This window comes from Macrotis lagotis, chromosome X, assembly GCF_037893015.1.
Source record: "Macrotis lagotis isolate mMagLag1 chromosome X, bilby.v1.9.chrom.fasta, whole genome shotgun sequence".
NCBI classification, from domain to species: domain Eukaryota; kingdom Metazoa; phylum Chordata; class Mammalia; order Peramelemorphia; family Peramelidae; genus Macrotis; species Macrotis lagotis.
The window spans coordinates 510336953-510364007 of NC_133666.1; the positions used below are offsets into that span (position 1 = coordinate 510336953).

General features: G+C 36.2%; 1 long non-coding RNA gene across 1 annotated transcript in view; it reads right to left on the bottom strand.

Annotated features, from left to right (window-relative positions):
* Nucleotides 1-4315: 4315 nt before the first annotated feature.
* Nucleotides 4316-27055, bottom strand: part of LOC141502289 (uncharacterized) — a 68834-nt gene continuing 46094 nt past the window's right edge. The window contains exons 2-3 of the long non-coding RNA XR_012472485.1: nucleotides 13980-14064; nucleotides 4316-6561 (exon numbers count right to left, since the gene is read on the bottom strand). This is a non-coding gene — a long non-coding RNA (uncharacterized LOC141502289). The remainder of the gene's footprint in view (nucleotides 6562-13979; nucleotides 14065-27055) is intronic.

Here is a 27055-nt window from a genome sequence, read left to right on the forward strand (position 1 = left end):
CAAAGCAAAAAGAAACCACTCTTGGACAAAAGGATGAGTTAAGATGATCTTTATTTCTGCTTTAATCACTACAGCAAGTTTTTGCATGCTTTCTTAACTTTCAATTTATAAAGCAGTAAGGAGAGCAAAAACATATATTTAATTACATAAATATTCAGTGCTATCAGTCAACTGATGTCAATGCAAAATACACTGAGCTTTTTCATTCAATAACTGACTTTAAATAGAAGGAAAAAAAGGAAAAGTTACTTTTGAGATTCACTATAATCATGATATATGCAAAATACCAAATTTTTTTTCTTATTTTGTAATTCTAGATTTTCTCCTGTTCTATTCTTTGCTTTAAAAAAAAAAAAAAAAACATTTCAGGGGCAGCTACATGGCGCAGTGGATAAAGCACTGGCCCTGGAGTCAGAAGTACCTGGGTTCAAATCTGGTCTCAGACACTTAATAATTACCTAGCTGTGTGGCCTTGGACAAGCCACTTAACCCCATCTGCCTTGCACAAACATAAAAAAAAAAATTTCAATAGCCTTTTTTAAAAAACATATTAATTGCTTCCCTCCCCAACCATTAACCCCTGCATTAAAAAGCAAGAAGAACAGTAAAAACAAAACCAAAAACTCTGTAACAAGAATAGTGCATGTCCAAAAATTGAAGTCTCTTTCTGAACCCAATGTCTTATGTCCACAACCTCTCAGGTGGGATGGAGGTAACATGTAGTATATCCTCTAGAGACACAGTTGGTCATCCCCATTAGATTTCTTAAATTTCAAAGTTGTTTTTCTTAAGCTTATTGCTAACCCTGAAAAATTGTTCTTTTGGCTCTTCTTACTTCAATGTTTAAGTTCATCCTTCCCAGAATTCTCTGCAAACAAATCTTTTACCATTTCAGATACCACAATATTTCATTAAATTCTTATACCACAAATTTTCAAGTTATTCCCTAATTGTCTAAAATCCCATCCCTTTTAGGCACCACTTTAGATTACATGCATTTGTTTTTCTTAGCCTGTTCCCCCACATCCTTTTACCACTCCATACAAGATCAGGAAGTTTATTTTGCTTAAAGTAATTGCCTCTCTGGAATTGTACTCCATAAACCAGTCTTCTTTATCCAACACAGCTTATTTCCCAGTAGAGTTTAACAAATTTTCATACTAAACTCTGAGTAAGTGCATGAGTGTGAATATGTGTTTGTGTATGTATTTTAACCCTCCTTTGTCTAATTCAGAAGAGTGAGATTTGTCCCATCTCTTTCTGCATCTTTATAGATTTTCATGTACTTCAAATAATGAGAGATATCAAGTTCCACCTCCTTTTCCCTTTTTTCTATACTAATCTCTTCCTCCTTTTTTTAATCCTCTCTTCTTTTCAAACCCTTAGAACAAAAGCAATCCACCCATCCACCCTAAGGACTTCTTTTACTTCCTTAGTACAAGTTTAAGGCATTAAAGTGTTAAAGCGGGTGTGTCCAATCTGTGGCCCCTGGGGCGTTATTTCCCATTGCCTTCCCATCACCCAACCCCTTAACTGGAAATGAAGGACCACATAAGCACATGCTCTAAAATTACAACAGACCAACTTAATCCCTATCAACATGGTTTGAACTTTTCAGGTAACAAACATTATGCATTCACACAGACCTCTAAAATTTCTGGTTTTTTACAAAAGATATGCATATAGGAATTAAGATCTTTATTTTAACAGGTTATATCACTTCGAAACTGTATCAAACAATTTCACTGTTGCAGCAGTAATTGTTATTTTGTCATAAAAGATTTTAGAAAACACAAATTGCATTTCAATAGATTTGCTATTCCATTCACAACTGACATCAACTTGCTGCATGAAAATTTCAAACAGAATATATAGAGTTGCATTCATATGTCTTAAACAAAACTTTACTCAAAACAAAATCATCTGTATTAAGGTATTAAAATTGTATGATATCTCCTCTTCTGTCCTCTTCTCTGTCCCCTTCTTTTTTGTCCTCTTCTGTCCCATTCTGGCCTCTTCTCTTCTGTCTTTAGTGTCTTTATTGGATTTTATAAGTTATACTGTTTTCAGTCATGTTATCAAACACCTTCACTGAAAATGAATATCGTGTCAAGGTCAGCTACTGCAATTGAAAAGGCTCCAAGTCAAGACCAAAGTGGAGGGAGTGATGGTGCATGGTTTTCTGTTTGCAGATGGTTTGCAATACAACCTCTGAAGCTGAGATACAATAAAGTATGGATCGATTCTCTGCTACTTGTGCTAATTTTGTTCTAATAATCAGCACCAAGAAAATACAGGTGCTCCATCAGCCAGCCACACCATTCATATGTAGATCGATTGGTTACAGTAAATGTAGAAATTTTTAAATACTTCAGATAAGTTCATTTATGTTGGCAGTGTGCTTTCATTGATAATGAGATTGAAAAACACAATGCAAGAGCTAGCTCAGTATTGGGAGGCTCCAAAAGAAAGTGTGGGAGAGAAGAGTATTAACTGAAGGTTTACAGAGCCCTTGTGCTAACCTCATTACAATATGCTTGTAGAACCTGGACAGTCAACCAGCGCCATGTCAGAAAACTGAATCACTTTCATTTAAATTGGCTTAGGAAGATAATTAAAGTCACCTGGCAGGAGAAGATATCATACTACCGAAGTCCTTTCTTGAGCCAAACTGCCTAGCATTCCAACATTACTGGAGAAAGAATCAAATGTATGCTTCCAAAAAGACTTTTATAGAGAACTCACACAAGGCAAGCACTCACAAGAGAATTAGAAGAAAGATACCAGAATACCCTGAAGATCTCTCTGAAAAACTCTGGAACTGATTGTGGCATGGGAGACACTGGCACAGGACCACCCAGGTTGGAGTGCCTTCATCATAGGCTCTATAAGCAAGGCAAAATGGAAGTGGTTCAAATGAAACATGAGATGGGTAAATTTAGAGTAACCACTCAAGATGTTCAAGCTATTTATATACAACCTGTCATCGAGTATTCTGAGCTCCTATTGGTCTCATCAGCCACAGTCAGATACATCATAACTTGTCTCTTACAAGGTGATTTTGTTTTGGTTCTACATGCCTAAATAAAACAATCCAGCATTTCATGAATATGCCCTGTTTATGACATCTTATGCATGTATATTTGCAAGTAACTTTTTTGCCATATAAAGAATATGAAAATAATAATAGAACAAAAATGTCAAATGAGCATTTTGAAAATATTCTTCAGGGCAGCTAGGTGGTGAAGTGGATAGAGCACCAGCCCTGGAGTCAGGAGTACCTGAGTTCAAATCTGACTCAGACACTAAATAACTACCTAGCTGTGTGGCCTTGGGCAAGCCACTTAACCACATTTATTGCCTTGTAAAATCCTAGAAAAAAAAAAAGAAAATATTCTTCAATGTTTACAGCTACTATTTCTGACAAAGGATTCATTTCTAAAATATACAGAAAATTGCGTCCAGTTCTCAAAAAGAACAAACCATTCCCCAAATGACAAATGGTCAAAGGATACGCAAAGGCAATTTACAGATGAGGAAATCAAAGTTTTCCATAGTCATATCAAAAATTGCTCTAAATCATTACTGATTAGAGAAATAAAAATTAAAGCATTTCTGAGGTGCTCTTCTCACACTTCTCAGATTGGCCAATATGACCAGAAAGGACAATGATCAATGTTGGAAGGAATGTGGGAAATCTGGGACACTAACACATTATTGGTGGAGCTGCGAACTCATTCTACCTTTCTGGAGAGCAATTTGGAATCATACCCAAAGGGCAAAACAAATGTGCATACCCTTTGATGCAGCTATACCACTACTGGGTCTATACCCTGAAGAGATCATGAGAAAGGGTAAAAACATCACATGTACAAAAATATTCATAGCAGCCCTGCAAAGAATTGGAAATTAAGTGAATGTCCATCAATTGGGGAATGGCTGAATAAACTGTGGTATATGTACATTATGGAGTATTACTCTTCTATTAGAAACCAGGAGGGATGGAATTTCAGAGAATCTTGGAAGGATTTCCATGTACTGATGCTGAGCAAAATGAGCAGAACCAGAAGAACAATGTATACCCTAACCAGTAACATGAGGATGATGAACAACCTTAATGGACTTGCTCATATCATCAATGCAACAATTAGGGACAATTTTAGGGTATCTGCAATGGAGAATACCATCTGTATCTAGATAAAGAACTGTAGAGTTTGAACAAAGAACAAAGACTATTACCTTCAATTTTTTTTTGGTGGGGGGGGGTTGCAAGGCATTGTAGTTAAGTGGCTCGCCCAAGGCTACATAGCTAGGTAATTATTAAGTGTCTGAGGCCGGATTTGAACTCAGGTACTCCTGACTCCAGGGCTGGTGCTCTATCCACTGCGCCACCTAGCCTCCCCTATTACCATCAATTTAAAAAAAAAATTTTCTTATGTACTACATAATTTTGCTATCTCTTATATTTTATTTTTGTCTCAAGGATATGATTGTTCTTTCAACACATCCAATTTTAATCAGTGTATAGCATGGAAACAATGTAAAGATTATCAAACTGCCTTCTGTGGGGAAGGGGGAAGGAAAGGAGGGTGGGGGAAAATGTAAAATTCAAAAACTTATCAAAAAATGATAGTTAGAAGCTACTATTGAATATAACTGGAAGACAAATAAAATACTTATTAATAAAAAAATTGAAGAAACTAAAAAAATATTATTTGCATCGCTATAATTTCTATCAAACTTAATATAGATGTACTGGTATCGAAAAAGTTGGCTCACAATTCACATTAAAAATGGCATGCTCTTCTTTCTTTTTGTTTAAAAAGTGTAAGCTTTGTTATTATACTCATTTTTATTATACTTTATTATATTTTTATATTATTACATTTAATATTATATTTGGTAACATGGGCTACATTGGAGACATAAATTTTAAATTTTATGTAAGACTCTTGACAAATTTTTGTTGGAAGATGCAGCCCAGAAGAACTACAAGGTTGGATACCCAAGTGACAAAGGAACATTTCTACTCTTATTAAAATCTAGAGCTACATCCTCATACAACTCCTTCCATAAGTTCAAATTAATTTCCCATTCTCAATTTCTCTGGACTCTTACAGTTGTATTTCAGTGTCCTTACTCAGTATTCATCTTTTCATCAGAAATGAATGAAAATTCCCCCTGCTTTTCCCTGAAGAGTTATATGCAGCTTTGCAAGTTATATTATTCTTGGTCATATGTCTTTCTTTTGCATTTTGGAATATTACATTCTAAGATTCTCTTCTCATATAGAAGGCATCAGATTTTATGAAATACTCTTGTTTTTCTTCAGTTATTTCAGTCATGTCCAGTGTCTAGTTCTTCAAGACCCCAATTGGGGTATTCTTTGCAAAATACTGAAGTGGCTAGCCATCTCCTTCTCCAGTTCATTTTACATGAGGAAACAGGAAAATGAAGTTCAATCATTTGCCCAGGGTCACAAAGCTAATAAGATTCTAAGGCTGGATTTGAACTCGAGTCTTCCTGACTTCAGGTCCATGCTGTATCTACTGTACCACTTAGTTGCAATTGTGACCTCTCAAAGGGACTATATTTCAAAAGTCTCCTAATTGGTTACCCAATTTCCAGTTTGTCAAACAATTGCTAAAATAATCTTCCTGCATACAAATCTAACCATATAACCAATTTAAAATCTTTCAGGTAAGGCCTGACTGCCTCTACAATCAAATACATTATTTCTCAGTCTGACACTTAAAGCCCTCCACAATCTATCCCCATGCTAACCCCTATTTATGCTCTAACCTCTCAATCTCACATTCCTGCCTATGTCACTTCAGTTCCTGAAATCTACTACTTTCCTCATCTCTGTCTCCCGGACTCCTCCTTCTTTCAGGAATTAGTTTCCTTCAAGTTACAGATCAGGTTATCATATCCTGCATGAAATCTTTGATTTTTCCATTATTAGTTCCCTGTCCTCAAATTAACTTGTATTCATTTGTATTTTAAACATGATAGAGATTGCTTTCATTTTACATAAACATACATAGTATCTTTCACAAAGCAGGCGTTGAATAAATGGGTAACAAATAGTTGTTGAATTGCACTGAATTGAACTGAAGATAAAATGAAGTCAAAAGTCTTTTTGGGTTAATCCAGGCCCAGAGACTGTTACCTCATTTTAAGCATAAGTAAAGATTACTGCATTTATAATACTTAGGAAAATTTATTATTTTTCTAACTCAGAGGCAGATCTTGGGGAAAAAATAAGAGTTCCAGGTCAAATTCAGTTTACTGAGAGAATAGAACAAACATAAGCCTCTATTAATACTGTGTATTTATGTCTATATTTGAGTCAATAAAATTTGAATTTCATTAAAAATTTATAATTATATGACTATCAGAGTACCTTTTCCAACTCTTCCATATTTTTCAAGAATCTTGATCATTCTTCTTTTCTATCTTGATTATCAGTGTCTTTTGTAATTTGATATTCAGATATTCTCCAGGTCTTTTAAACGCCATACACTGTGTGGTACAGTCATTTATCTGATCTACCTAATACTAAGTAAAGTAAAAGAGACAGTTAAATTCTATTCTAAGAAAAGAGGAAGGAAATTAAAGGAAAAGGAAATTAAAATTAGAAGGAAACTAAAAGAAAAGGTCATTCAACAAGCATCTATTTTGAGGACCTTTATCAAGGCTAAAGTGCTTCTACCTTACAAATCTGAGAAAACAAAAAAAATTGATGTTAATGCTATAAAAGTCTCATCACTGTGATTTTATTACAAAAAATGTTTAGTATCAATAAGAATAAATACTTTGCTGAGCTCAACAAATCTTGGCATTTAAAAAAACTTCAAGTGATTTTTTTTTTGGCTGCAACTGAGAAGTCAATGGGTGGATAATTTAAAAAACAATAATTACTCACTGTGTGAATAATCACTCCCTATCTCATCCATTTTATGAACTCCAAATTTTTGCCTATGAGAATTTCTTAAAAAGAAAAATGAAGTACTGTTTTAAAACACACTCTTGTAGATATTTCTTATACACATTGTTGCATATACTGTATTTTTTCTATTATATTCGCTACTCTATTACTTATTTCATTCGTCACTTTTAATTCTGAAAATTCCAACTGCTGATATCACTCCACACCAAATTACTATAACAGAGCTTTGAGAATCAGTTATAGTTAAAATAGTTATATATTTTAATATTATTTTCAAAAAAAACACAAATAAGCATTTTTATTTTTTAGCCATAAACTGATGCCTGCTAAGGTATTGACTGGATATCTTCAGAAGGTTCTAAAAATTATTATTTCAATAGTAAAATAAAATATATTAAAAAATAGGATGTATTAAAGTTACTAAATGCAATTATGGGATCTATTTAGAATATAAAATTATATAGTAGGTTATAAAAAGGTTTTAAATTAACTGTGATCAAGGCAAACTTCCCTTCATTTCTGTAGAGCACACATATGAGTTTATTTTTACCAGTCCCTGAATGATCTACTTTAGGTAACATGAAAAAAAAGTCCACAAAGCCATTAACTGAAAAGTCTTTTTGAACTTAATATACCCACTAAGTACAAATCTTATTTCTGTGAAACTTTTCATCTTTCTCTCATATCCAAAAACCCTATCAAGTTAAAGGCCATCTTTAACTTGTGTAAAACAAATACACAAGAAATATAAAACTGGGAGAGGTCTACCTAAAAAAAGGGTGATAATTTGTGCTCAAAATATCTTTTGATATTTGATACTGATATCAAAGAAAGTCAGTTGAGCCCTTAGATTTTATCAAAAAAAAAAAAACAGACATCATGCTTTTTAAGTTTTCAAAGCTTAAAAAGTCCATCTAAAACATTTTGAATCTTATTATTCATTCTCTCTGCTGACCAACATGAACATCATTAAACAAATAAAGAAAAAGTGCAATAAGAATCACTGAAATGTCTGAACTATAATAATCTTAAAGGAACTTACTTTGCTACTATTAAGTGTACATTCACTTCACTTAAGTTAATAAAATGTGAAATAAATCATTTGATGAGTAAAAATGACTTATAATGAACAAGTTAATTGCAATTCAATTCAAATAGCCTTTATTTAGGGGCCTACCATGGGCTAGTCACTGCACTAACTAGTCTCTGGCCTCAGGGAGCTTACAAGCAATGAGCTTGCAACAAAAAGAAGCTGAAGGGGTGGCTAAGTGGCGCAGTGGATAGAGCACCAGCCCTGGAGTCAGGAATACCTGAGTTCAAATCCAGCCTCAGACACTTAATAATTACCTAGCTGTGTGGCCTTGGGCAAGCCACTTAACCCCATTGCCTTGCAAAAACCTAAAAAAAAAAAAAAAAAAAAAAAAAAAAAGCTGAAAAGGAGGTGGTGGAGCAAATCAGGAGATAACATGGGAGATGGAGAATGAAGTAGGATGAAGTCTACATTCTGTCCTCTATCACGGAAAACTTAGCACTCCAACCTCTATAATTCTTTTTTTTAATGTGTGCAAAGAACTTTACTCATATTATTTTACAATAAACTTCAAGAGAGTAAATAAGACAGTTCCTCCAACTCCTTTCAAAAACAACAATCAAAATGTATTGTGAATTCCCAGGCTAATTTAATATATTACATGCAAAATCCTCATTTTCGCTTTATTCATTGTTTAATAAGATAACTTTCACCTACAAGTTCAAAATTAATATTTATATCATAATTATTAGAAATAAAGGAATAGTGACTTCAGAGGAAGTCTGATCTCAGGGTTACCCCCTACCACCTCCTAATGGCATTCCTTTAAGCTGAAAGAGAACCAGACATTCATCATCTTCCCTTCTAGTCCAACTAGGCTTTAGTCCCTGACTTTTTTTTTAATTAAACATTTTATTTATTTTGAGTTTTACAATTTTTCCCCAATCTTACTTCCCTCCCCCCACTCCCTACAGAAGGCAATTTGTCAGTCTTTACATTGTTTTCAGGGTATACACTGAGCCAAATTGAGAGAGAAATGATGAGAGAGAAATCACATCCTTAAGGAAGAAACATAAAGCATAAGAGATAGCAAGATCAGACAATAAGATTTCAGTTGTTTTTTTTCTAAATTTGAGGTAATAGTCCTTGGTCTTTCTTCAAACTCCACAGTTCTTTCTCTGGATACAGATGGTATTCCATTGCAGATAGCCCCAAATCGTCCCTGATTGTTGCACTGATTGAATGAGTGAGTCCATCAAGGTTGACCATGGCCCCCATACTGCTGTTAGGGTATACAGTATTTTTCTGATTCTGCTCATCTCACTCAGCATCAGTTAATGCAAATCCTTCCAGGCTTCCCTGAATTCCCATCCCTCCTTGATTTCTAATAGAACAACAGTGTTCCATGACTTATATATACCACAGTTTGCTAAGCCATTCCCCAATTGAAGGACATGTACTTGATTTCCAATTCTTTGTCACAATAAACAGGGCTGCTATGAATATTTTTGTACAAATGATGTTTTTTACCCTTTTTCATCATCTCTTCAGGGTATAGACCCAGTAGTGATATTGCTGGATCAAAGGGTATACACCTTTTTGTTGCCCTTTGGGTATAGTTACAAATTTCTTTCCAGAAAGGCTGGATGAGTTCACAGCTCTACCAACAATGTAATAGGGTCCCAGATTTCCCATAACCCTTCCAACAATGATCATTATCTTTTCTGGTCACATTGGCCAGTCTGAGAGGTGTGAGGTGGTACCTCAGAGAAGCTTTAATTTGCATTTCTCTAATAAATAATGATTTAGAGCAATTTTTCATATCACTATGGATTGCTTTCATCTCATCTGTAAAATGCCTTTGCATATCCTTTGACCATTTGTCAGTTGGGGAATGGCTTTTTTAAAATAAAAATATGACTCAGTTCTCTGTATATTTTAAAAATGAGTCCTTTGTCAGAAACATTAGTTGTAAAGACTGTTTCCCAGTTTCATTTGATCTTGGTTACAGTGGTTTTGTCCCACAGGCTTAATTTCAAAAATAATTCCTGACCTCAAGAAGCTAATATTCTACTGAGAGAAAAAAAATGTATATAAATCAGTAATTATAAGATAAATATAGGTAGCTTCTTAGAAGGAAAAATGAATTCTCATCCATGCTCAGAATATCGAATATCACTTCTATTCTACTGAGATGATTCCCAATATCTTATTTTAATCTCCCTAGCACTCTCTCAATTGTCTAAGCTTGATAATGAGCTAAATATGCCTTCATTTTATACTTATTCTGAAATAAAAAATCATAACTCTCTTCACATTAAAGTCTCCTACCTATAAAATAAAATACTGTGCTAGAAGTCTATCCTAATAGGCATAAATAACTGATTTGACTCAAGTTTTATAAAACCAGTTTACTTAGATTAGAAGGATATAGATGTCAAACACAAGTGTACTGTATATGATCACCATCTCCCCTTCCCCACCTGCCCAGTTTCTTACAGAGAAAGACCCTGATCAGGAGGTCCTTACAGCATTCATAGAAATAAGGATCCTATCTGGTCAGAAGAACCTGAGTTTCACTAGAAACTTCCAACTGCCAAATTTTTTTTGCATTCTTTTGCATTCTTTCTAAATGGTAAAGAACTATCCATTAGTCTCCCATAGGGCTCAAAATTCCTGCTATATCACAACCTAGAGAGTTCCCATTTAGGAATTCTATCTCTGTCTAAGGCCTGCTCCATTCCCTTAGCAGTGATAAGCCTGGGCATAACCTACAAGATTCAATTGTCTGTTGGGATTCATAGATGAGTCGTCCAACAAATAAGATCATTCTTAGTAATTCAAGATCCAGACTTTAACTCTAGGTCATAGGGAACATAATTATTTGGGTTCATGATTTTGGGGGGGGGGGGTGAGGCAATTGGGGTTGATTGACTTGCCAAAGGTAACAAAGATAGTGTCACCTGGTCAGAGACTACATTTGAACTCAGGTCCTCCTGACTCCAAAGAGATGCTCTATCTACTCTACCACCTCACTGTCCCTGGGATCATGATTTTAATTCCTTAAAGGCAAGGCAAATACAAAATTTCTTTAGCTTTCTTTCTCCCCACGTACAGATGTTCAGTTCAATTTTCCCCATCTCATTCACAATAAGGTGGAAAGTGGAGAGAAAGAGAAGGCAGAGATTAAAAAAAGAGGAAAGGATAGAAAGGGATGAGGAGAGAGAGAGAGAGAGAGAGAGAGAGAGAGAGAACCTCTATTACATGTCACCAGGCACTTCCAGAAGCATCCTCACCATTAATACATATTCCCAGGACGGAGTCTACAATGACCAGACCTTCAGTGCTTTCTTCTCTCAAGAACACTTTAAACACTATCCTTGTCTCTAATACAGTATAATTCTCTAGGATCTAAGGAACACGTAAGCATTGGCTTTTTACTTTTTTCTCCAGTGCCTTTGAGACTATCAAAGTGGTACAAATCTTACACAGGCAAAATCCACAACTGTACCAAAAAAAGTAATGAAGACAAAGTTGCTACAACTGATGATGATGGATAATAGTTATTGAGCAGCCTCAGCCACAGGTCAGGCACTGTGCTAAGTGATTTACAATTATTATCACCCTGGATCATCATTACAACCCTAGGAGATAATGAGGACAATGAGGCACACAGAGGTTAAAGGGCTTGCTTAGGGGCACCCAGCTATTAAGTGTTGAAGGTTACATCTGAACCTAAATCTCCCTGACTCAAGATCCAGAGCTCTATCACCCAAAACTACCTAGCTTCTCCACGTGGCCCTGGAATAAAAGAACAAAGTTATACAAATTCAAAAAACAAAGAACATCTTACAAAGTTTATGAGATATTACTATTTAATTAGGATTTAAAATGACCCCTCATTAAAAGGCAAATTAAAAGGCAATTTAAAAAAAAGGAAAAAGGGGGAAAAAAAGAAAAAAAATGAGCTTCCTAACTCAGAAGAAAACTTCCAGTCTACAAAGCTTTAATAACCATCCAAAGTTCTTTCTATGAAGATATTTACAACCTGAGGTTGATTGTAAGTCATCCTCTCACTCCCAGATTAAAAGCCTCAACCAAATTGTCCATGACTATATCCATGAGTTATTATATTAACTTAGCTCAATACAAAATTTCTACAGGAATTCCTGTACTACAGTTAATTCCCTTGTAGAAGCAATTTCCTCGGTTCCCATTACCAAAAAGCATCTGAAATTTTAACCCGCCACAAAAAAAGAACAATCTTTCTCAAACTCCACATTTACTCAATAATAGGACAAGTAATTTCAGTTAGTGACTAAAGAAAACAAGAAATTAAATGGAAATTTGGGTGGAGTTTTGCTGAAGCTGCAGATGACATGCAAAGGCCAGAAGATGATACAAAAACAATTTATAAATATATAGTATCACATAACATCAATATTATCAAATTTGATAATAGGATACTGTAAATACCCCATAAAATAAAAATTCAGGCTTTTTCTCCAATATGAAAGGTGATTCAAAAATTTTACACAGATTTTCTAGATCACAGAGGTACCACACCTCTGAACCCTGCTACATGAAAGAATAAGAGTAGTTAATGTTCGGGGAAGCTATGTGTTGCAGTGGATAGCGAAACAACACTGAAGTCCAGAGGACCTGAGTTCAAACGCAGTCTCCAACACTTAAAAATTACCTACTGTGTAACCCTGAGCTTAAAGCAGGAGGGAAAAAAAGAATTTACTAAATCAGCACGATTCCAATGAAAATCACCCCATCCCCTTCTATGAATGTACTTTGAGAAAACTATGTTTAAAAAACCCACAAATTCCTTGCTCCAATCTATGAAACTTCTCCTCCTAGAACATTGCTGACAAAAGACAGACCCTAAGACCTTGCTGACAATGGCATACAACCTTGGGATGTTGCTGAAAAATTCTAATAGTCTAAGAAAAGATCCCAAAAGTCTGCTGACAAAGACAATAGATGGTGAAAGCCAGAAAAATACATACAGACAAAGTAGTTGCGATTAATGGACATTTCCCCTAGTCAATTATAGGAGTTCTGAAGGGACTTCCCAAGGACTTCTGAAGGTCAATAAAATTCTTATGATCCATGAGAAGAGGGATGCCTGGCAGTAAGGAAGGTCTTAGATTCAAATATTTAGGGACCACCAGTCTCCCTAAAAAATATGATTATGTATGGATCTCTGCCTCCATTTCCTTTTCTTTGAATAATGAAATTTTGCAGTTCTATACTTTTACTTTCTAAATCTTTTCCTTCCTTAAATATCCAGCTCAATTCCTACATTCAGCTCAGCCCTGAATTATCATCCCATTACTCTGAACTCCAGTAAGCCTTACTGTCTATGCCACCTAGCATAATTTACCTTTAATATTATTTACATATATATATATATATATATATATATATATATTTACCTACACACACACACACACACACACACACACACACACACACACACACACTCCCAATTAGATTTTAAACTACTCTGGAACAGTGTCATAACTCAGTAGATGTGCTACAACTTCATTAAGACAGTGTCATGGTAAACACCAAAAAATTAAAAGGAATCTAGTTTTTCCCATGCAACTTGAAAAGGTAATCACTTAGTTAACTGCATTAGGTAGACCTTCACAAATTTCTAGCATTGAATTCCATAGAAATAAGTAATTAAAAAACAAAATCCTCAAATCAGCTACTATAAAATTATTACACTGTATATCAATATAAGTTGAGATGGATTCAGATAAGCAATAAACACATTTCAAATAATACAACTTTCCTGGTACATTTCAAAGAAATTTCATATTCATATTGAACTGTGAAGTATTTCCTAAAAGTAAATGCAACTCAGTACAAGCCAATAAACATTTTTTAAGTTACTACTAAAAATAAGGAATTGTTTTAGTTATTCCTTTTTAAAGTATTCTCAATTTCCTTTGGAAGGAAAAATGAACAACGTTCACTTACTTAATTGAGTTTCTAAAGTGATCTTCAGCTGGATTTTTCACTGTACAACTATTTAGCAACCACAAATCTGCTTCTGATGGATTTTCTGAAAACAAAAGAAAAACAATGAAAATAATTGTAATTTTAAATTTTATATATATATATATATATATATATATATATACACACACACAGAGATGTGTATATATAGATATATAATTGATAAACTTAGAAAATTCACTGAGAATGGGTGAAGTGTCACAAGAATTAAGAATAAGGAAATGGATTGTTGGTTCTTGTCCTTTGTTAGTGAAGAAGACCAAAATAACATTATTACATTTGAGACAAATTACTGTGTGACTGACTATGGCTGATAAGACCAATACAAACTCAGATTGCTTTTCCATAGGCTGGACAAAAAACAAGCTATGTGAACACCTGAGATGGGTAATCCAAACTTTATGGATGTCATATTTCCTTTGAGCTGCTTCAATTCTGCCTTGTTCATAGTGTTGAGCACCCTTACTGATGAGGGAGCACCATCCCTGGCAATCCTGTGCCAGTATCGTCCATGCTGAACAATCTATTCTAAAGCTACTCAATGAGACCTTCAGGGTGTCTCAATATCACTTCTTCTGACCCCCTTGTGAGTACTTGTCCTAAACTCACTTCCCGTGAGTTCTACAAAAAAATTACTTTTTGGGGCAAGCTTACATTTAGCATTCTAACAATGTGTCCAGCCGATTGTAGTTGTACTCTCTGTAGTAATGTTGGAATGCTAGGCAGTTTAGCTCGAGAAAGGACTTCAGTGTCTGGTATCTTCTCCTGCCAGGTGATCTTCAAATTTTTTTTTAATACATTACTAAAATATTCTTGTTTAAGAGTAAACATAATATTCCCTCCCCCACAAAAAAATAGAGCCACATGAGCAATAAAGTAAAGAGAAAAAAATTTAAATTTAAATTAATAATAATAATAATAATAACGATGGGAGCAGCCAGGTGGCACAGTGGACAGAGCACTTGGAGCCAGGAGCACCCAAGCCCAAATCCGGCCCCAGACACCCAACAATCACCCAGCTGTGTGACCCAGGGCAAGCCACCCCAAACCCATTGCCCTGCAAAAACCAAAAAAGTAATTAAGTAATTAAATAATAGTGATGATAATAATAATAATTATAGTAGGGGTAGCCAGGTGGCACAGCGGACAGAGTGCCAGCCCTTGATCCAGGAGCAACTGGGTCCAAATCTGGCCTCAGACACCCAGCAATCACCCAGCTGTGTGGCCCCAAGCAAGCCACCCAGCCCCATTTGCCCCTAATAATAATAATAATAATAATAATAATAATAATAATAATAATAATAAAAAAATGTGCTTCAGTCTGTGTTATAACACCTCCAGCTCTGTCATGGGTGGATCACATTCTTTATGATAAGTCCACCACAAAAGCTTTTTCTACCTTTGCCACTGCTGATCGCAACTCCCTCCATTCGTACTTCCCCACTACCATATACTATATTTTCTCTCTCCTTTCACTTTGTCCCTCTTCTTAAATGTGCTGTAGGGTAGCTGAGTGGTGCAGCAGACAGATTCCCCAGGCCTAGAGCCAAGAGGCACAGAACCCTGGCCCTATGGTCCCGGACAGGCCATCCAATCCCAGCCCCTTGCAAGAAATTAAAAAGAAAATGTGTTATATCTGACCACTCTCCCCCCCATGGTCCATCCTCTCCTCCTTTATTCACATCCCCACCCCTTCCCCCTGCTCCCCCCTACTTCTTACTCCAGATGTCTATACCCCATTGAGTATATTTGCTGTTTCCTCTCCTAGCCATCTCTGATGAGAGCAAAGGTTCCCTCATTCCCCCTTGCCTTCCCCCCTTCCATATCATTGCAACAGCTCATAGTAATAAAAAAAACTTATATGAAATATCTTAACCTATTCCACCTTTCCATTTTCTTTCTCCCATTACATTTCCCTTTTAGCCATTGACTCCATTTTTACACTATAGCATATCTACAAATTCAGCTCTCTCCTGTGCTTCATCTATAAAAGCTCCTTCTACCTGCACTATTAAATGAGAATTTTCTTATGAACATTATCAGTATCATTTTTCTATGCAGGAATACATGTAGTTCATCATCATTAAGGCCCTCATATTTTACCCCTCTCCTCCACTCTCTATGCTTCACCTGAGTCCTGTATTTGAAGATCGAACTTTCTGTTCAGCTCTGGCCATTCCAACAGGAACATTTGAAATTCCCCTGGTTCATTGAAAGTCCATCTTTTTCCCTGGAAGAGGACATTCAGCTTTGCTGGGTAGTTGATTTTTGGTTGCATTCCAAGCTCTTTTGCCTTCCAGAATATTATATTCCAAGCCCTACAAGCCTTTAATGTAGTTTCTGCTAGGTCCTATGTGATCCTGACTACAGCTCCACAATATTTGAATAGTATTCTTCTTGCTGCTTGTAATATTTTCTCTTTGACTTGGGAGTTCTGGAACTTGGCTATAATATTCCCAGGGGGTTGTTTTTTTTGGATCCCTTTCTCAGGGAGATTGGTGGATTCTCTCCATTTCTATTTTGCCCTCTGCTTCTAGGATATCAGGGTAATTTTCCTGTAGAAATTCTTTGAAAATGATGTCAAGGCTCTTTTCCTGATCATGACTTTCAGGCATTCCAATAATTTTTAAATTATCTTTCCTGAATCTGTTTTCCATATCAGTTGTTTTTTTCAATGAGATGTTTCACATTTTCTTCTAATTTTTCATTCTTTTGGTTTTGAAGCATTGTCTTGATTTCTTGTAAAAATCAGCAGCCTCCTTCAATTCCATTCTACTGAAGGATTTCTTTCCTCAGAGAGCTTTCTTATCTCTTTTTCTATCTGGCCAATTCTGCTTTTTAGAGTATTCCTCTCCTCAATAACTTTTTGAACTGTTTTATCCATTTGACCTATGCTGGTTTTTAACATGTTATTTTCTTCAGCATTTTTTGGATCTCCTTGACTAAGCTGCTGACTTTTTCATGTTTTTCCTGCATCTCTCTCATTTCTTTTCTCAATTTTTCTTCCATCTCCCTTACCTGATTTTCAAAGTCTTTTCTGAGCTCTGTCATAGCCTGAGCCCAATTTCTGTTTTTCTTGGATTTGTTAGATGCAGGAGCTTAGACTTCCTCATCTTCAGATTGAGTATTTTGATCCTTCTTGGGATCATAGACAAAATATTTCTCAATGGTGTTCCTCTTTTTGCTCTGTTTGCTCATTTCCCCAGTCTATGGCTGGTTTTGGGGTGCTTCCTGAACTTTTGGGTGTTATTGGGACACATACACAAGGATCTCCATGTGTGAGGCTCTGTGAATGACTACTAGTGCACCCTTCTGCCACGGGGCTGAGGTGGAGGGGGCCCCTCCTATTCTATGGGTGTTCTAGACTGTGATCGGGATCTGAATGTGGTCAAAAGCCCAGAGTCCTGTTCCAGGGACAGAGGACAGACCTCAGCAGTCTCTCTCCACTTCCCTACCTAGGCTTAGCACTCATGCCTTGGGGCTGGTGCTTATCGGCTCCACCTGCTTCTGGTTCCTGGATCTGGGCTGCTGTGGCCATGCTGCTTGTGGAGTGCCCTGAGAGCTAGGCTTCACACCCTCTCTCTGGCAGAGGTCCTCCCCTGATCCCCAAAGTTGTACTCCCCAGGGTGTAGGTCAGGAAACTGCCCCTGCTGCCGTGAGCCTCGGCTCCCAGTGTCCTGGGGCTGCCTCTGGGAGGCTGAAGTTCCTTCACTCTGACAGGCCACCCCTCTAACCCCATGGAGCAGAGCCTATTTTCCAGATTACCTTGGGCTGGAGAATTGCTCACTGGATCCCTCTGTGGGTTCTGTCCCTCAAAAATTCAGTTAGAGTTCTTATTTTATAAGTTTGGAAATATCAGAGACAGAGCGCCTAAGAGAAGATCCTCTCCTGTCGCCATCTTGGCCCCAGGTGATCTTCAGAATCTTCCTAAGACAATATAAATGGAAACGATTCAGTTTGCTGACATGGCGCTTGTAGACTGCCCAGGTTTCACAGGCATATAGCAATGAGGTCCACACAACAGCTCTGTAGACCTTTAGTTTGGTAGTCAGTCTATTAGCTCTTCTCTCCCATACTTTCAGAGGTTTCTCAAATACTGAGCTAGCTCTGGCAATGCGAGTGTCAACCTCATTGTCAATAAGTACCTCCTTGGAAAGGACACTGCCAAAGTAAGTGAACTTGCCCACAGTATTCAAAGCTTTTCCATTTGCTGTAATCGACGGTTCCACACATAGATTGTGTGGTCCCGGCTGATGGAGCACCTGTGTTTTCTTGGTGTTAACTGCTAGACCAAAACTTGCACAAGCAACAAAGAATCAATCCATACTTTATTGCATCTCAGCTTCAGAGGCAGCATTGAGTGTACAGTCATCTGGAAACAGAAGATCATGCACCGTCACTCCCTCCTCTTTGGTCTTGGCATGTAGTCTTTTCAAGTTAAAGAATTTGCCATCAGTGTAATAGCTGACCTTGAGGCCATATTCATCCTCATTGAAGGTGTCTGATAACATGGCTGAAAACATCATGCTGAAAAGTATGGGAGCAAGGACACATCCTTGTTTCATTCCATTGGTGACTGGAAAATCTCAAAAACATCGTCCCCTGTCCAAAACATGCACACCATCTTGGAACTGACATACAATACTGATGAACTTCTCTGGACAACCAAATTTTGACATAATTTTCCATAAACCCTTGCAACTGATGGTATCAAAGGCCTTGGTCAGAACTACAAATGTTGCATAAAGACTTCAGTTCTGCTCCTGGCATTCCTCCTGGAGTTGTTGGGAAGCAAACTCCTTATCAACTGTTCCTCGACACTTTCTGATGCCACACTGGCTCTCAGGAAGGTGACCAACTTCCAGGTGAAGGATCAGCCTATAGATAAGGACCCTGGCAAGAATCTTACCAGCAATGACTAAAAGAGTAATACCCCTGTGATTGTCACAAGACAATCTATTCCCTTTACCTTTAGAGAGATGGATGATAAAAGGCATCCTTGAATTCTTTGTGGATAACCTCTTCATGTCATGTAACCTGGAAAATTTCAGTCAATTCTGGATGAGCAATGGACCACCCCCACCTTGTAGATCTCAGCTAGAATAGAATCAGCACCAGGTGCTTTGTCATTTGAAAGGAGTCTTATGGCATTCAAAACCTCTTCTTTCAGTTAGAGCTTAAGCTAGGGACTGACTGACTTCAACTTGAGGCAAATAAGGAATTAACAAGGAAACAGAGTTCAACAAAAGAAGAAGATTCTTCCAACTACAAGGTAAAAAGTTTAGCTTAAAACCCCTGGAAAACTACATGATTAAAGAGACAGTTTAAATGGATTCTGGAATGAAGACTAAATTAAGTCCCAAAAAGTCATTTAAGAGAAGTTCAAACTATAGTATGCTCTGCACTAATTTATAATTAATAGAATTGTGGTTCTATCTGGCAAGGAAACCATCAACTGTTTGAGGGCTAGTCAAGTATTATGACATTATAAAGGGTTGGCCATTATTTAGCTATGAAAACTTATCTACACTTGAATAACTGATGGCAATGAAAAATTCCTCATATTCTAAACTATAAGTTATCATCCACCCAGTTACTCAGATTCAAAATCTCTGACTTTAGAAGGTTAATAGACACAGAAACTGACACCTAGAGAAGTCAAATGATTTTTCTAGTCTGAACAGGTTCAAACTAGTCAGAGCTGGTTAAAAATAGTTAAAACCAGTCAGAACCAATTAAAATTGGTCTGAAGTCCAACCAGCACAGATCAGTGCAAAGTAATCAGAAACACCTCAAACTGAATAGAGTTGGTTAACAGCATTAAAAACCAGTTGGACCTGGTAAAAACAGTCAGAATTAGATCAAACAGATCAAAACTAGGGCAACCAATCATAATTTGTTGAAACCAGTAAAAAAATCAGATAAAACCACTAAACCATGTTCAAACTATTCAAAACAAAATAAAATGATAAGGAACAAATTTAAATATGCCCAATAATAAATGACTAAATTATAATCTATAGACTCAATACCCAATAAATTGACTATGACCTCAATGAACAATGATCTAATTATGGCCCATTTTCCCCAAATATCCAATGACCTATTTATCCAAATGATTCAATAACTTCTATATTCAAGGACACAATTATGACCCAAATATCTATGTATCCAAATGCGTCAATTATCTATGAACTTAATGACTCAATTACATACAGACCCAATACCTCAATTAACTCTATCCCTATCCCTGATGATTGAGTCAATTATGGTAATATGGAGTTATGACTCAAAGATCTTATGTATCCAATAACACAATAGTGAAATCTATAGACCCAATGATCCAATCACCTAAATGCCCAATAACAATGACCCAATTATGGGCACAATGACATATATCAAATGATCCCACGTACCCAATGACTTATATACCCAATATTCAAAGACCCAAATATGACCCAATAACCTATGGACCCAATAATTCAATTATGACACAATTACCTATGGACTCAATGATCCAATAATATATAGATCTAATAAACCCAATTACCTATGTACCCAATGACTTATATAACCTATGATCCATCTCTGTACCCAATGACTCAATTACCCATGAAGCCAATAACCTATGTACCAAATGACCTATTACCTGTGTACCCAGTGACCCAATTAAGTATATGTTCAATGACCAATAACTCAATTATAAACCAATTACCTTTGTACTTAAAAAATTCAAATAGCTGCTAGAGAAAAATAGAATACACTACTCTTCACCTGTGTCTCTTCCCAAAAAGAGCAACATTAGCATCTCCCAAGATATTTAGGGCTGTCCCTACACATAGCAACTTCTCAAATTATATCGCTGTTTCTCTTCCAAATAATCTAATAGTCTTCTATAATTAAGACAAAAATAATTTTAAAATACACATTTAAATGAAAATGCATTAAGGTTAAAAAGTGAAAATACAACTATATACTTCAGTAGATATTTATCCTAATTTTTAAAATAAAAATTCTCTGTCATCAAACCTTATATAAAAGTTAGTGCAAATGCCTGCAAAACAGACACTGGTAGAGTATTCTTCACAAATGCCAATGAATTTTTTTTTTACTTGCTGAAAATCAACAAATATCAAAGCTACCTTACTCTGTAAAGCTCAAAGTTACCATTTTCAGTTGAAAACATGGCTACCTTTCTCCTGTTGTTATCCAGAAATAATACAGCAACCATAAATTCATTTTCTAAGAACTTGTTCATTGTTCAACTCATCTTTTTTAAAAGCATTTTCATTAACCCTAAAAAGACATCATGGGTCAACAAAATGTTACTAATTCCAAGAGTGGAACAAGAAGTGGAATTAACACCTCCTTCCAATCTGTGAACTGCAATCATTTCCATCTAAACCCCTTAATTTTTCCCAAATTTAACTTTTAATTTTTGTTTTTAGGTTTTTGGCAAGGCAATGGGGTTAAGTGGCTTTCCCAAGGCCACACAGCTAGGTAATTATTAAGTGTTTGAAGACAGATTTGAACTCAGGTATTCCTGACTCCAGGACCAGTGCTCTATCCACTGCTCCACCTAGCCAGCCGCCCCTCCAAGTTTAACTTTAAACAAGCTTCTCTAGTCATGAGTTCTCTATTTGAGGAACTTCTTTTGGAATAATAAACACACATGCAATAATATCTAATATTCATTTCTGCAAGCACTTAAAATTCTTAGAAAGTTCAAAACTAATGAGACTCTCAGGAATAATTCTGCAAAGTTGGATCATAATCACAGGATTTCTTTTCACTTAACTATGAGGAATCAGAGTATTCATTCCAAAAATCAAAGTCAGAAAGTAAAAGAAATATCTTCATTATTTTAAGAAATTCAAGGAAAGACTAATGAATCAATTCCCTTAGCCTCAGGTTATCTGCATTTCTGATGGCCCAAATTATTTTAATTTTTTTAAATCTTGAACATGAAAGGCGTTGGCCGGCCCTCAGTTGTCAATGGAAGGCTTGAAAATATAAAGAAGAATTAACTTAACTCCCCTAAATCACAAACAATCAATATTCATTTTACCCTGAGGACTTCAACATAAAGGTAGAGATGTGGGTCAGTGAACACTATTTACAAAGCAAAATATTTTGCTAACATAGTTGTCTAATCTAAAAGGCAAATAAAAGTAAATAAGGTTTTAGTCATAGACTTTAAAATAAGTTAAATGAGTGTAAAATTCATGAAGAAACAAACTTAATTTCATCTTACTATCATCCATAAATGCATCACCTCCATGTTCACAAATTCTCAAATTCTCCTATCTGATCATAATCTATTGAATTTCTACCTCACTATATTCCAATTCCAACTTGCTCTTCTGGCAAACCTTTAGAAGTCAAACCTTAGTGAGGCTACAGAGAGGAAGCAAGAAAAATAGGCTACAAAGAAATAGTTAAATGTGCTAAAGAGAAAAAAACTGAAGCCAAAGATATCAGCTAGACCAATAGCAAAATAGTTCCCCAAATTCCCCAACAAAGGAACTTGGAAGATAATCTGTCTCAACATAATATAGTTAACTATATAATTCTTAAATTGTGTTTCAGATTATGCTTTTTGAAATAAGCTTCTAATACTATGTTAGTTAAATACTATGTATTTTTCAAAACTACGTTATTACAAGAGAAATGAAAGTGCATGTGGAACCCAAAGAGTTCACAATCTATACAGAAGTTTGCATATTTATGACAGCAGGACAAGAAGATATTAGAATCTCTACCTAAACAGGTGTGGCATAGAAGGAGAAAGGGACAGTAAAGGTAGGAAAAGGACAAAATCCCACCCAAAGGGGAAAAGCAAGTGAAGGCATTTTGGGAATACTACACCATAAAGATATGATGATCTCCTTATCTACAAGGGTACCAGCTGCACAAACCTATCTTGTCTGACACCTATCTTGCACCTATCTTCTTGATTCACAAGGACATTCAGAAAGTCTAGTTTGGACAACAAAATATGTAAACTGAGTTATGAGGAAGGTAGGGATGGGGTGGGAAGTGTTCACACATTCATGGCCTCCATGATCTATGTTTCTGGAAAATATGACAACTTAAATAAGACAAGTTCAGGGATCCCTTAACAGTCTTTAACAATAAGCACTCTGAATAGGGAGGAAACTAAGATTATAAATTACTCTCCAGGGGTGGCTAGGTGGCGAAGTGCATAAAGCACCGGCCCTGGAGTCAGGAGTACCTGAGTTCAAATCCAGCCTCAGACGCTTAATAATTACCTAGCTGTATGGCCTTGGCCAAGCCACTCAACCTCACTGCCTTGCAAAAACTTAAAAAAAAACAAAACCTTATTCTCCAATCCCAATTTCTACAGCACAAGTCATACCAGAATATAAGCAAATTGCAATACATATCTGAAGAACAATATAAGGAATGGAAGGCTGACAAAAGGAGAGTAGGTAGGACACACCCAAAACCAAGACTCTGAATTCTTCTCTCATGCCCTAGGATCAGTCACTGGTGATAAAGGAGCAGTGTTAGGACTCTGGAGAACCTCATTCCACAGATAAGGCACTGAAGTCTAGTTAAGTGATTTGCTCCAGATCAAGCTATGGTAAGTGGGAAAGGTAGGGCAAGAATCACTACTCCAGGATAGAGAGTAGCATTGAGACAGGAGTAGAAGGTAAAAAAGTAACATAAATAGAGATGTATGTCAGGGAAGAGTCAACAATGACCATGAAGGCAAGAAGAAGATGTGTTTTGTGGGGAGAGAGTGTGAATTTCCTTGGCTGTGCCAAGTTTTTTAATAACACTAAAAAACATTTTTTCCTCCCTCATACTGACTGAAATCACAAAGAACAAATACCAACATATAGTGACTATATAAAGAATATCAGGCAGATCTTAAGAATGTAATTACATGGATTTTATAATTTTTTATGCATTATTCTTTTTTAGAGCAGATAACAAACTTGAAAAAACCAATATCCTGCTTCTTCTTTGCTTGGGTTTTCCATGGTAATGAATGCTAGTTTCAATTGTTTGGTTAAACCACTTGTAAAGTACTTAACTGCAGGCAACTTCTGGCATATTCTCATTCATTCCATATTCACAAAGTGAAAAATTATAGGCTTCCTCTCTACTGATCTCTATCACAGTTTTAACAGATGGTACAGTTAAATGAGTAAGGTGGCATAGAATATAACTAATGACTAACCATATGTCTTCAGCAAAATAGTATTCTTGTCAAGGATGTAATACATGGGTCTCTATTATTTATTTATGCCTTTAAGATAGCATATGAAACTACACTTACATAAACATATTAACTTGGAATGAGAAACCTTCAAAGAAATAACAAAAAAAATTTGTTGGACAAAACTTTCAAGTTTATGCTAAAATGCCAAAAATATCAAATTCAATTTGACAGCATTAATTAAAGACCTACTATGTGCCAACTGTTAAGTGAACAAATGTAATTAAACAATTAAAAAGTATTTTAAACTATAAAATTATTTGTCACCTTTTAATACTTTCTTGTCTTTTTCTTCTGACATGATTTGCAATAATGTTAACTGGTATGCAGAATTTTTTTTCTTAATGAATGGCTGGATATTGACCAAATTAAATAAAACTCTCTTCTTTTCTCAATGATGTCTTAGTGGCTAATATACACACTTCAAGTGGGAGAAGGGAGAAAGTTAGGAGACTAACTCCAGTAAAGAAGTCATTTCAGTGACATCAGAGGAATTGAAATTTTGATGTTCTTGAGTCTTCTTAGACTTAAGAATAGCCATGACAAAATAGTGGAAAATTCACTCAAATTGGTGTTACATTCAAATTTGGTGCACTGCAATTTTGGCTCTACTAGTCATTACCTATGTACCTTTGGGCAGATCTCTTCACTACTCAAGCTTCAATTTCCTTATCCATAAAAATGAAAGGTTTGGAGGCGGCTAGGTGGTGCAGTGGATAGAGTACTGGCCCTGGAGTCAGGAGTGCCTGAGTTCAAATGGGAACTCAGACACTTAATAATTGCCTAGTTGTGTGGCCTTGGGCAATCCACTTAACCCCATTTGCCTTGCAAAAACCTAAAAAACAAAACAAAACAAAGTAGAAGTGATAAGATTTGACAAACAAAATGGAAATAGGAGAAGAAAAAGAATAAGGAGTCAAGGATAATACAAAGGTTGTAAGTCTGGGAAAATGGAAGGATGGAGAGAACCTCAATAATAACAGAAAAGTTTGAAAGGGAGAAGAGTTTGGGAGAAAATATTTCAGTACCATTCTGGACATGTTGCGTTTAATATGTCTATTTGTAAGATATCTAGTTCTGTCCAATAGCCAATTGATTATATGAGACTTGATAGCAGACAGGTCATTGCTGGATGAGTAGAAATAAAAACAGCTATAACTGAGATGGTAAATGAATTCATGAGAACTGATGAGACCACCAAGTGAAACAGAATAGAAAAAGAAAAGAGTGCAGAGGAGAATCTTGGGAGACACACAAGGGTGTCAGGCATAACCTAGATAAAAATCCAGCAAATATGACTAAGAATGCAAGGTCTGAAAACTAGGAATAGAACCAACAAGAGAATAGTATCACAAAAATCTGGATAAGAATATTAAAGTATAGAAAGTTACTGAGTATCAAAGACTACAGAGAGGTCAAGGATGAGAAAGGTATATTAGATTTAGCAATTGAGAAATCATTAGTAACTTTGGAAAGAGCAATCCTGGTTGAATAATAAGTCATCAATAGTAAGAGGAAAGGAAGTGGAGGTACCCATTGCAGACAGCTTTCTAAAAAAATTCAGACACACAAAGCAGGGAAAAATAAAGGCAAGCTAATGAGGATGGACAGATCAAGTGAGAGTTCCTTTGAGGATGGGGGAATCATGGGAATGTGTATAAGCAGTAGGGAAGTACTACACATCTAGGTCTCACTTTACATGTCTACAAAAAGTGGTTTTTATCTATGGCAAATTTGCTCCAGATGTGGGGAAAGAAGGAAGGGGGGAAAGAAGGCAGGAAGTACCCCAGAGGGAGAGGGACAGCACAGGGTTCAAGGATAATTTGGAGTAAGGGTCAGAGAGCAAAAGGAGGAACACAGAGAAGGCTGGCCAGCCATGTGAAGGTCTGATTTGAACCAAGAGGAAGAAAAAAAGGTGGGAAATAGAAACATGGGAGACAGACATAGATAGGACAGAACAGAAAAAGCAACAAGGGAGTAGGCAGTAGGAGGAGTACAAAGATAGACACATGGGCTGGAAAAGCAGGCAGGTGGACTTGGCAGCAGCACTGGTAGTCCTATAAACCTGATCTTCTGATTTCACTTGAAGGTTTTTTTTTAAGGATTTTTTTTTATGAAGTTTAGAGAATGCAGAATGCAAGACAGAGGCAGGAATGGAGAGAAAGCACAATACTATAAAGGAAAGTTAAGATAGGGTAGTGTTTTGTGCAGATTTCTTTCAGAATTATTTACATAAAATTTGCATAATATGAATTTACTTAAAGCAAGAACTATAGGGGCAGCTAGATGGCCCAGTGGATAGAGAATCAGCCTGGAGTCAGGAGGACCTGAGTTCAAATTCAGTCTCAGAAACATAATAGTTACCTAGCTGTGTGACCTTGGGCAAGTCACTTAACCCCACTGCTTATATTAAAAAAAAAGAACTATAGCTGTTAGACAAAGAGAGAATGAAGATTAAGTGAGAGTAGAAATGAGAGAAGGAACAATCTGTTGGAAAAGATTGGATGGAATGGAATCACTTGTTCCTCTGGCCTTGGCTAGAAGGGCCACCACTTCATGTGAGACAGTGGCAGAAGGAAGAGAGTAGAATAGGAAACTTCATCAAATGGCCTCAAATTTTTTAGTGAAATATATGGCAAGGCTTTCATTGAGAGGCTAGGAGAGCAGGGCCTATGAGTTTTAAGGAGATTGAAAATGGTTTGGCAAAACTACTGTGATGAATGGAATGAGTCAGATAAAGGAATGCCTTGCTGCAATGAGGGCTCATCTGAGATCATGCTAAAGAAAA